The sequence below is a fragment of the Ranitomeya imitator genome, chromosome 7 (assembly GCF_032444005.1).
Source record: "Ranitomeya imitator isolate aRanImi1 chromosome 7, aRanImi1.pri, whole genome shotgun sequence".
Taxonomy (NCBI): Eukaryota; Metazoa; Chordata; class Amphibia; order Anura; family Dendrobatidae; genus Ranitomeya; species Ranitomeya imitator.
In genome coordinates this window covers 184,929,493-184,942,582 of record NC_091288.1, presented here as the reverse complement: position 1 = coordinate 184,942,582, position 13,090 = coordinate 184,929,493, and the positions used below count along the sequence as shown (strand labels likewise).

At 44.6% G+C, this 13,090-nt stretch overlaps 1 pseudogene; it reads left to right on the top strand.

The window, feature by feature from the left end:
• The first annotated feature begins 6,352 nt into the window (after positions 1-6,352).
• Positions 6,353-13,090, top strand: part of LOC138645821 (zinc finger protein 585A-like) — a 48,284-nt pseudogene continuing 41,546 nt past the window's right edge.

Genomic DNA, 13,090 nt, shown 5'->3' with positions numbered 1-13,090 from the left:
ATGCATGTTTCCTATTAGAAAACAAACATCCTACTTACCTGCCTGCCCGTCCTCGCAGCATCTCATTCCGGTTCCTGCAGCTCTTCCTGCCGAGCGATCACATGGCCCCGCTCATTAAGGTAAAGAATATGCTCTCCACGCCTATGAGAGTGGAGAGGCATGCATATTCATTACCTTAATGAGCAGGGCCATGTCATCACTCGGACAGAAATGCTGCTGGCACCAGAACCAACGAGATGCAGCGAGGGCGTACAGGAAGGTGAGTAGAATGTGTGCTGAAGCTGGCGGATGTCACTGCGCTATAAGGCTATGTGCACACGCTGCGGATTTTGCTGCGGGTCCGCAGCAGTTTCCCATGCGTTTACAGTACAATGTAAACCTATGGGAAATGCAATCCGCAGTGCCCACTGCGGAAAAAAAAAGCACGGAAACGCAGCGTTTTATATTCCGCAGCATGTCAATTCTTTGTGTGGATTCTGCTGCGGTTTACACCTGCTCCTCAATAGGATTCCGCAGGTGTAAAACCGCAGTGGAATCCGCACTAATTCCGCAATAAATCCGCACTAATTCCGCAGGTAAAACGCAGTGCCTTTTACCTGCGGATTTCAGAAATCCGCTGTGCAAAAATCCGCAGTGCTCCAAAATACGTGTGCACATACCCTTAGAGAGATGAAGATTCGTTTCTCTTTTTAACAGCGGCACAGTTACCGCCGTCGGCTCATGCCCCTGTGACCCGCCGCTCCCCCTCCCCTGCCTGCCCTCTGGCACAATTGACTCGTGTATAAGCTGAGAAAGGGGGTGGGCGTTTTCTGCACAAAAAAATGTGCTGAAAAACTCGGCTTATACACCAGTATATTATATACGGTAATAATAATCTTTATTTTTATATAGCGCTAACATATTCCGCAGCGCTGTACAGTTTGCACACATTATCATCGCTGTCCCCGATGGGGCTCACAATCTACATTCCCTATCAGTATGTCTTTGGAATGTGGGAGTTCATGCAGCCCAGGAATTTACAGGAGCTGGAGGCTTTTTGCCAAGAAGAGTGGGCAGCTTCACCATCTGAGAAAATAAAGACCCTCATCCACAACTACCACAAAAGACTTCAAGCTCTAATTGATGTTAGAGGGGGCAATACACGGTATTAAGAAATGGGGTCTGTGAACTTTTGATCAGGGTCATTTGGGTGTTTTGAGTTGTCCTTATGATTTAGAAAGAGAAAACACAGTAGTGTGACAATAAATGGCTTCACCCAACCACAATAGAGTTTATTTAATTTTAGTATCCATGATTAAGGACTGGTGTATAGTCAGAAATGCGTAGGAAGTTTATAATATATTGCTGGACGGAATTGAAGATGTCATTCACTTTTTAACCGCACTGGGATAAATTTCTATTTTATACCTGGATTTTCTGTCTGGAGGATTTTTTTCTTTTGGATCTGTACAGCATGGAGTGTAGCAAGTGTGGCTTCCCCTGTACTGAGAATCGTACTCATATAGCAGGGGTGAGCTGTTTTTTTTGTTTGTTTTTTTTTTTTCTATTTTTCCTATTTTAGAGGCAGATGATTTCTGAATATCACATCCATCATCTGCTGGCAGAGATGTGGGCTCAGTTATTGAGCATCAAGGTCATAGTTGCCAACAGTCTGTAAATTTATGGACAGTCCATAAAAACCTGATGCTTTTCTCTGCTGTCCGTTGCCTCTGGCAGAAATAACACCGTCCAGTGAATTTCCTTCCCCACCCCTGAAGTTTGTACTGTGCATGCGCTAAGAAGGCTTCCATGTGCAGTACAAACAGGACCTGTCCTGGAAGAAGACTAGAAGAGTCATGTGGGAGCCTGAAGGGTGGTGGCAGAAAATGGCAGAATTCTGCTGCAGACCTTCCTGCTCCCGGCTAGGTGAGCTGATGATCTGGGACTCGATTCACTACAGTTAGGGAGGCCCGAATCCGATGCCAGCCCTCTGGTGTCCGCGGCTCCAGTCTGCTTAGCGTCATTCTATCTGAGACGTCTCAGTGCAGAGGTCACGTTGTTGTCACTACAGCGCTCTCTGTGCTGAGACGTCACAGGGAGTCAGACCTTAGAATATACTAAGGAGGCCTGACTGGAGCAGAGGACTCTGGAGTACTGGCAGCGGGGAACACAACGGGAGAAAGGAGTATTTTTTTTTTGTTTTTTTACTAAATGGAGCAATATATGGGGCCCATTATTCTGTGTTGAGAAAAATATGGGGCCATTATACTGTATGCAGCATTATATGGGATGTATTATTCTGTATGGAACATTATATGGGGTCCATTATTCTGTATGGCGCATTATATGGGGGTCCATTATTCTATATGGAGCATTATATGGGGTCATTATTCTTTATGTAGATTCATATGGGTTCCATTATACTGTGTGGTACATTATATGGGGCCAGTATACTGTATGCAGCATTATGTGGGGCCATTATACTGTATGGGGCAATATATGAATTCCATTATTCTGTATGGAGCAATATATGGGGTCCATTATTCTGTATAGAACATTATATGTAACCCATGGGGATTGAAAATCCATAACACGTCACCTCCAGCTGTCCAGGCTATGGAGCGTGTAAGGAGAAAACTTCCTGTGACGTCATCTACCCGCGCCGAGCCAACAGGATGCCTTCAATGACGCGAGGCGGCAAGGGACCCACCGCGCATGCTCTCAATGCCGCACCAATTTTAAATGTGGGCAATAGATTAAAGCATGCCTGGTAAGTATATTAATGCAGTATGCAAAGAATATATATGAAAAAGATAGAAAACCACAATTAATGAAGGAACAAGAATATAATGAACATAGGTCATGAAAGACAGAAGATAAAGACTTCAGCACATAAATTTATAAATATCTTCTTCACTATTTTATACGATATCCGTCCGCTACATTATACTGAAATCAATTCAATAATTAGGAATAGAGAACCATCTAATGAAGTGGTGAAGATCCCCTAAGATGTTCCTAGTGATATAACACTGTTAAAAAGAACATAAAAAATAAAAAATAAAAACGTACAACTTTATTGGGGAGAAAAGAAAAAGGAAATGCAAAAACCATCTATAAACCAAAAACAAACAGCTACATAGGTGAGCATAAATAATGCTAACTAGTGACTCCTAATACAGGCCATGAAGGAAATGCAGCAGTGTATTCATAAAAAAGGAACAAAGGATAATTTCTCATTGAGACCATGCGGGTACATCGTGCCCAAAGTAACAATCCAATGGCATTCAAGCTGCGCCAGGACCTGTTTCAAATCCCCACTTCTCGTACCACAATGCCCCTTATCTATCCCACGAATCTTTAATGCGGTCAGGTCAGAGTAATCACACAGCTTTAAATGCCTAGGAATGGTTTTGAGCTCAACATCTCCATCCAACTGTTTGGCCGCCACGATGTCCCTCACATGCTCTCGTGTCCTAATCCTAAATTCACGCAAGGTAAGCCCCACATAAGTTAGATTACAGATGCAGATGGCATAGTACACCACATGGGTGGTACTACATGTGATATAACAAGTTATCCGGTAATCCCTACTACCATTAGCTGTTGTAAATGATGTAGCTCGGACAATATTCCGGCAAGCTGCACAAGAACCACAAGGATAACAACCCCATTTTTGGCTACCTGCCCCAAAAGGATTTGGAGGATTGGCCACATAGTGGCTTCTAACCAAAATATCACACAAATTTCTACCTCGCCGTCAGAAGCGGATGGTCCAGAATCACTCGTTCAAGAGTGGGTTCTGTTTTTAACACTTGCTAATGTTTCTGTAGAATCCTACAAATGGATCCCCATTGCTCTTTAAATGTGGTAATAAATGCAAAGGCTGATCCTTTTTAGTGCTGGTCGTTGTTGAACAGAGAAGTTGATCTCTCGTTGCTTTCCTGGCCCATTGGTAACCCTGTTTAGTGCTCCTATTGCTGTAACCTCGATCCCGGAATCTTCTGGAGAGGTCAAGAGCCTAGGCGTCACACTGCCCATCCACTGAGCAAAACCTCCTCATCTGTAGGAACTGCCCTATTGGGACAGCTCGTATCGTAGAGGAGGCGTGCACTAGACACATGTAGTAATGAATTGACCGACGTTTCCTTACGGAATACGTCAGTCTGCACCATATCAATATCATCAATCATAACTCTGATGTCCAAAAAAATCAATTTCTTTTACTGCGATTTTATACGTTAAATTGATATTATAGTGATTCTGATTTAGCTTATGGATGAAATCATGAAGCCCAGGCTTGGGACCCTGCCAAACGATGAAAAAATCATCTATATACCGATACTAGAACTGCGCATGGGAAGCGGTGCGAGCGCCATCACCAAGGACCTCCCTCTCCCAGAATCCGAGAAAGAGGTTTGGGTACGATGGCGCACACGCCGTACCCATCTCAGTGAACCGTTGCTTGAGAAAGAACCGGTCCTTTGGTGAAAAAATTGTATCCGCACAAATTCCAGCAGTTCCAGGATGAGAGAGCGCAGATCAGGGCCTAGGGTTTCAAGAAAAAATCTTGCCGCCCTTAAGCCATTGGAATGTCCAATACTCGTATAGCGCGATTCCACGTCAATTGTGACCAGGAGCATGTCTGGTTGCATACTTAGTTTCCCCAGGACGTCCGTAGTGTTCCTGACATAGGAGGGCAGCGTCTCTACCAATGGATGAAGGTAATATTCAATTAATTTACATGTTGGATCACATAGCCCCCCAATGCCAGAAACAATAGAATGCCCTGGCGGAACTAGGGGATCCTCGTGGATCTTAGGCAGCAAGTAAAAAGTAGGGATCACCGGATTTTTTACAACAAGGCCCTCATAGATTCTCTTGGGGATGATGCCCTGTTGAAAGCTTTTTCCAATATTCCACTGAGGATTGCAGAGAAATCACCAACAGGACTTTTAGATAATGAAATATATGCTGCCCTATCCCTGAGTTGGCGGAAAGCCTCCTTTTCATACAGGTCCGTCGGCCAGATGACCACTCTTCCCCCCCCCTTGTCCACTGGCTTAATAAGCACATCCTTCATCAATTTTCATTCCTTCAGCACCCATCGATGTGCCCTAGTTAAATTGTCCTTCTTCCTGTAACTCGAAATATTTTGAAAATCTGCCAACACAAATCGCGATTTGTGGACATAAAGAAAAGGAGAAGAATGTGGTAGACAGAACGGACGCAGGAAAGGTACCTTGGGCAGGGGTGGTGTTCTCCCTTTCAAGTTCTTCCAGGATAGCCACTGTTTCCCGTTCCATTGTAGAGTCAAGGCAATCTACACCAGCTGGCCCTTGCTGGACAAGATCATAGTAAGGTTGGAGACCCAGGCCTCACTACCATTAAGAGTACCCCTGAGACAGGGATAGTTAGGGATGCAGTTCCAGGGACTGTTTTAGGCCCCTCTCCCTTACTTACATCAGTCACAGTGTGACACCTAAATACAGTTTAATGGGCCCCAACTTGTCCTCCATACAGTGTAATGCCTCCATATAGTCCTCCATACACTATATTGGTTACATATCTCTCCATACAGTATAATGGCCCCAAGAAATACTCCATATTACATAATGGTCCCCACTTTAAAAATAAAAATACTCAGCTATCCCCAGTGCTCAAGACTCGACAGTGAGTACTCTGAAGCTCGTCACTGATCAGTACAGCTGGAGCAGAATAGTAAAGTTATTGCAGTTGCTGCGCTGAGACATCAGATGCAGAAGGAGAATTATGGCTGAGATCCCTCATTCATTTTTACCTTCAACTGTATCGGTCCAGGATGCTGAACAGTTGGAGTGATGCCGGGAAGGGGGAGAGGGTGGTGCGAACATCGTGGGCCAGATATAATCACCTTGCCAGACAGATTTGGCCCGCAGGCCAGACATTCACATATGTGGTTCAAACCATACTTGGCTTCATGTAAATATAAAAAAATTGGTAGACAACTTCTCTAACATGACATTTATATCAGAAATGAATACCCTAAAAAGAAAGAATGTTTCCAACCTCACAAAAAATAGCATGTATCCCAAAAATACAACATCTCCAGACAAAACATTGCTTAAATAATGCAAAAATAAAACTGCTAGTGCCTTTAATGAAGGAAATGACCTTGCCATAATGCAGTTACTTACAGTGATGCCTGCTTCTATCACTACACGCTGCCGTACTGACTGAGGGCAACCCCAGTGATATAGGAGGCGGAGATGTCGGCATCTTTTGGCGACTCAGGTGCCCCATGAGCTTGTAGTAAAAGCCTCCATCTAGAACATTCCATGTGAGTTTTCCTTCTGTCTGTGACTTTTACATTATCACTTTCACAGCTTTGACATCCAGGCAAATATCTGAAGAATATCAAAGCTGAAGCCATAATGGAGAAAGTAGAAAGTGATGTGCGGGATGATGAGTGGTACAAAGAGGACGTTCCTACAGGTAACTTCCCCAGTGAGGAGTCATTACTAAATAAAGCAGAGAAAAGAGTCACATTCTACTCATTCCCCGGACCGGACAATTGAAGTTTTATGTTATGTGTTTTTTTTTATATCCAAGAAGTATTGTTTCTCCTTGCGGACATTGACATGCTAAGCATGCCGAGATGAGGAGACTTAAAGCCACAATGCTCCTCCTGGAAATATGCAAATTGTCTCTTCAGATAGGAAGAGGACTAGAACTCTAATGCCACCTTTTGGAAGTAGCAATCCTAAAAGTCAATGTCGACCCTTTAACGAGCCTTGTCACATGACTTCAGTACTCTGAAACACAGTATCTGCAAATTGAGATTCTGGTTTGGCTATTATCCTAAGTTTTGTGACAAGGCTCGTTAAAGGGTCGACATTGACTTTTAGGATTGCTACTTCCTATAGTGGCACTAGAGTTCTAATTCTCTTCCTCTCTGAAGAGATAATTTGCGTGTTTTTTTTTTGGCCATAGATTTCCCCATTCGGCTAAAATACAGATTACATAGAGTTGACATTGTGATAGTGCAACATGTAATAAGACCGGTTGTGTATCTATAATATGGATTTAAGAATAGACTGCGATGATAGATCATCAAAGGCACATGATAGACCTCATTGGCAAAGTATATAGATAAGTGTTTTACATCATATCCATCATGGTTCTGGTTCCAGGTTTAATATATAACCTAAGTAACCTATTTGATATACGGAACCAGCTGGAGATTAGAAAACTAGGAGTTAGTCATACCGGTAACGGTATTTCCAGGAGTCCATCATGACAGCACCACAGGAGGTTGCTCTTCATATCCTTGATAGGGACAGGAACACAGAAGAGGTTAAATAGCCCCTCCCCACCTCCACCCCTCAGTGATTTTACAAAGTACCACATCAGGATGGATACAACACAATTTTATTGAACTTCCTCTCTACATGTTCATATCACATATTAGACAAGAGTTCAAGGGGGGGCAAATAATGGGTGCTGTCATGATGGACTCCTGGAAATACCGTTACCGGTATGACTAACTCCCAGTTTCCAGGTCGTCCACATGACAGCACCACAGGAGAAATACCAAATAACTCCTATTAGGGCGGGATTACAGCTTGGAGGACTTTTCTCCCAAAGCTAGTCTGCTGCTTTGAGAGAACGTCCAGCTTGTAGTGCTTGCAAAAGGTATTTGAGCTAGACCAAGTTGCCGCCCGGCAAATTTGGTCCATGGATGCACCCGCACTCTCTGCCCATGAAGCAGATACTGCTCTCAGTGAGTGGGCTTTTAGGTGATCTGGAGGAGATTCACCGGCTGAAATATACGCAGCGCAAATGGTAGATTTGATCCATCTAGCCAGAGTCGCTTTTGAGGCTTTTTTGCCTCTATTCTTCCCAGACATCTGGATAAAGAGATTTGAGTCAATTCTCCAGCTGTCTGTAAGTTTTAGATACTGCAATACTGTTCTCTTAACATCCAGGGAATGAAGAGAACGTTCTTTTTCGTTATTGTAGTTGTGGCAGAACGTAGGCAAAACTATTTCCTGGTTTCTGTGAAAGTCCGTCACAACTTTTGGAAGAAATGAAGGATCCAACTTTAAAACGATGCAATCTTCCTGTATCTTTAAGTATGGATCTGTTATGGACAGGGCTTGAATTTCGCCTATTCGCCTTGCTGTCGTTATTGCGACGAGGAAAACAGTCTTGAATGTCACAGAATTTTAGGTCTGCCTGATCAAGTGGCTCGTATGGAGCTTTCCGTAGCTCATTTAGTACCAAAGTGAGGTTCCATGAGGGTACTGAGCTTCGTATTGTTGGTCTAAGACGTTGTGTAGCTTTGATGTATCTCATTATCCAGGGATGATTCGCTAGTGGATAGTCATAAAAGGCAGTTAAAGCTGAGATTTATACCTTTAGCGTACTAGATCTCAAGCCCATATCAAAACCTGTTTGGAGAAAATTTAGTATTTGAGGAATATCTGGTTGTTGGAGAACGGATATTGGAGTATTGGTCTGTGCACAAAATTTCTTCCAAATCTTCTGGTATATAGCAGAGGTCACCGGCTTTCTACTTTTTTTCATAGTTGAGATAACTGACTCAGACAGTCCCTTTGATCTCAAGATCTCCCTTTCAAGATCCATGCTGAGAGTTGTAGCATCTTTAGATTTTGATGGACCAATGGTCCCTGTATTAGAAGATCCCGTCTCAGTGGTAGTAACACTGGGTCTTCCACCGCCATCCACTTCAGCAGAGGAAACCAGCTCCTCTTGGGCCAATATGGCACTATTAGGATCACTACCGCTAGACTTTCCTGGATTTTCCTCTGAACTCTGGGAATTAGGGCTAGTGGCGGGAACGCGTATGCGAGTTCCATGTCCCATTGTTGAGCCAATGCATCTATGCCAGTTGGATTGTCTCTTGGATTTAGCGAAAAGAATTTTCGTTTTTGTATTGCTCCTTGAGGCGAATAAATCTATTTGTGGGGTGCCCCACTGTTGGATTAACTGAATGAAGATTTCTTCGTTTAGAGACCATTCTGATGGCTGTACCTTCTCTCTGCTGAGAAAGTCCGCTATTTGGTTCTGTGAACCTTTTAGGTGTACTGCCGTGATGGACTTTACGGTATTTTCCGCCCAGGAGAATATTTCTTCTGCTAGTGCCTGAAGTGGACGGTGCCTTGGTCCTCCTTGATGTAGGAGAAAAGCTACCGTGGTCGAGTTGTCTGAGAAGACTCGGATGTGGTGTCCCTGAATCTCGTGTTGGCACCTTTTTAGTGCTTCCCAGACCGCTCTGAGTTCCCTGTAGTTGGAGGAACTGTCGCGCATCGATGGTGGCCATGTCCCCTGAAGGTATCGACCTTCTATGTGGGCTCCCCAGCCCCTTGAGCTTGCATCGGTGGTTATATTTATGCATGGAGATATTTTCCATGGTTTTCCTCTTTTGAGGTTTTTTATGTTGATCCACCATGAGAGGGACTGCTTTACCCTGCTGGGTAACCACATCCTGTTTAGTGAATCTTTTCTTCCGTTCCATACCGAAAGAACTTCCCTTTGAAGCGTTCTGGAGTGAAACTGGCTCCACTGTACACTGGGAATGCATGAGGTCATCAGACCTAGAATCCTCATTGCTTTCCTGATGGAGATGTATTTCCGTTTTTTTATTGATTGAAGTTCTTTTTTTATTGACCGTTGTTTTTGGTCTGGTAGGAAGGAGTATTCTAGTTCGGAATTTAGTAGTACCCCTAGAAATATCTTCTGCGTCTCTGGTTCGAGACTCGATTTTTTTGCATTTATTACCCACCCCAGACGTTTCAGGAGTGACGTGGTAATTTCTAAGGATTCTTCCATCTGTTGGGATGAATCTGCGATCAGCAACAGATCGTCCAGATATGGTGCAATGAGAACTTCCTTCTCTCTTAAGTAGGCCATGACCTCCGCCATGAGCTTAGTAAATATCCTTGGGGCAGAGGAGAGACCAAATGGTAGGCACTGAAACTGGAAATGAAGTGTTTTCTTGTGGTTTCTTATTGCGAACCTGAGGAATTTTTGATCTGAGGGATGGATGGGAACATGATAGTAAGCATGTTTGAGATCTAGCGTGCACATTACAGAGTTCTTTTTTATTAACGGTGTAATTGATTTGAGAGATTCCATCTTGAAGCGTTTGTACGCCACCCATTTGTTTAATGGTTTTAAGTTTATTATTGTTCGGTAATCTCCGTTTGGTTTTCTTATGGAGAACAGACTGGAGTAATGCCCCTGAAAATGTTGATGATGGGGTACCGGTATTATGACATTTAATTCTAAGAGTTCCTGTATGTCTGTTATCAGCCTTTGATGTACTGCTGATGACTCTGTTACGCAGAATCTCTTGGGGGGTAGATGAGTAAACTCTATCCTGTAACCCTGTGCCACTGTCTGTAGAATCCACTGATTCGGAGTTATGTTCTGCCATCCTTCTTGGAAGTATTGTAGTCTCCCTCCTATATTGTTGGCGTCATTGTTTGCTGGGTCCTGTTGATTGGTCTCGAAAGGAACCTCTTCCTCTGCCTCCTTTAGGGTAGCTCCACCTACCGGACTTCCCCTTGCCTCTATAGTCCTGTCTTGGGTGGGAGCGAGTTTTTCGGAAGAATTGCGGTTTCTTTGGCTTCTCCTCAGGGAAGCCTTTCTTCTTATCAGATGCTTTTTCAAGTAGCTCGTCAAGGACTGGACCAAAGACGTGAGAACCTGAGAATGGAATCGAACACAGCTTGTTCTTGGATTGGGTATCTCCCGTCCACGATCTCAGCCATAAGGCCCTTCTTGCTGCGTTTGACAGTGCATTATTCCGGGCAGCAAAGCGTACGGATTCCGCTGAAGCATCTGCCATGAAATCAGTCGCCATCTTTAAAACTGAAAAGGATTTAAGGATTTCTTCCCTTGGAGTTCTATTTTTAATATGACTCTCCAGCTCGTCCACCCAAAGACTCATGGACCTTGCTACAAAGGTAGCCGCTATATTCTTCTTCATAATGGCGGCTGACGATTCCCAGGCTTTCTTAAGAAGATCTTCTGACCTCTTATAAATTGGGTCTTTTAACCCTGACGAGTCCTCAAAGGGAATAGCCGTTTTCCTTGTGACTTTGGCCACAGGAATGTCGATCTTTGGAACCGACTCCCAGACTTTAGTTTCTTCTGGGTCAAAGGGAAGACGGTATTTGAGGTCTCTCGGGACTACTAATTTTTTCCCTACGTCTTCCCACTCTTCCATTATCATCGCAGTTATGTGATTGTTGACCGGAAAAACTCTATTCCTGCGAGTTCTCAGGCCCCCAAACATCTCGTCTTGAACCGATAGAGGCTCAGACGAGTCTTCTATTTTCATCGTGCTTCTTACTGCTTTTAGTAGTATATCCGTATTTTCGGATGAGAACAAGTATTTCTTCCGTTCTTCTGGAAGCACAGTAAATGTATTGTCCTCTTCATCCGAGCCCGGATCGGAATAACCTGAGACCTCTCCTTCCTCGGAACTCGCATCTATATCCCATCTAGGCCTTTTAGGCCGCGGAGACTGGGGTGGCACCATTGTAGACACTGTAGCTTGGACTTCGTCTCTAATCATGGATTTGATATTATCCAACAGCGAAGCCTGTTCGTCTTTAAGAAGTTTAGCGATGCATTTTTCGCATAATTTCTTCTTATATCCTTCTGGGAGTTTGGTGGTGCACAATGGGCATCTAATAGTCCTTTTTTTAGTAGCTGACCTCTCGGGAATGTCCTTATCATGGTCCGTGGCTAGCTCTAAGGATTGGACGTCTGGGCGAGTAGCACCTTCCATCTTCCTGAGTCAAATGTGCTGTCAGATGTCCGTCATTAAGTAGTCAATCTTACCCAGCTTCAAGACATCTGATTCGTCCTCCTTCCGAGCTCAGCTGCTGGCCTCCACGGTGATTTCAGGTCCCCAGCTGTACTGCGCATGCGTCATCTGGAACGCACGCCGACCAGCCTGGGACCTTTCCTGGCGCATAGTCCGGATGCTGTTCCGGTCTTTGCTCTCCCCCCCCCCCCCCCCCGGCCTTCCCGCAGCTTCCCGGCGCCCCGGAAATGCCTTTGCGCTGCCGACCCCGGGAATCCGGCCACGCCCCCTGGAAGTAGTCACTCGACCGGAGCGCCGGACCGGAAGTCCCGGGTACAACGCCAGCACCGGCCGCACGTGGAGCCTGAGGGGAGCGCTCAGCACCGCAGCTGCTGTCTCAGAGCCCCTTGTAAAGGGGATGAGGCAGTTTTATGGGGAGCACACAGCTCTACCCGGTCGCGGAGGGACCTCCGTCGGTATCCTGCGACCTCCGAATCCTCGCGGCCAGAGCCCCCTCCAGGAGGATGGGACCGCACACGGGAGCTCCTGCTCGACCGAAACCTGATTTCCCATCAGGTAAAATCTTGATCTTCTTGGAGATCTCTCTCCTGCGTCCGTCCCTGATAGGGACAGGAAAAACACTGAGGGGTGGAGGTGGGGAGGGGCTATTTAACCTCTTCTGTGTTCCTGTCCCTATCAAGGATATGAAGAGCAACCTCCTGTGGTGCTGTCATGTGGACGACCTGGAAAAAAAACTGTTTTAAGGTAATTGTCTCATAGTCACAGCCAGGAGTAGATTATAAGAAAAAGTAGAGAATTGCCTGGGCTTATCCATCTTTATATTTCTCCATGGCCATGACTTCCTAACACACGACCATAGGGCTCCTCTGTTCTGCATGTAGTGGTCAGCGATTGTGTGAGTCAGACACTACCTAGAAGTACTGACACCTGAGTATTTCTCTAAGCACAAGGGACACAATATGAGCAAGTCCTGCACTCTTCACATGGAGGATGGGGTGCCAGTGGTCAATGTGAAGTGTTCAGTGAAGAATAGATATAATTACTACAACACTCATTAGAGGATGCAATATGAAAACCAATTATCTCTTGGCTTTTTTATTTTTGCAGAACATCCTCAATTTACACAAAGGGGATAATGTGCTGTCAACAACAATCGTTTTTATTTTCATATAAAATATGTGACTAATGACAAATATTTATTATTTGATGTTTCCTCTGGCCAACGATTGGGAATGAACATTAGCACAATTGATTTGATTTGTGAAATCA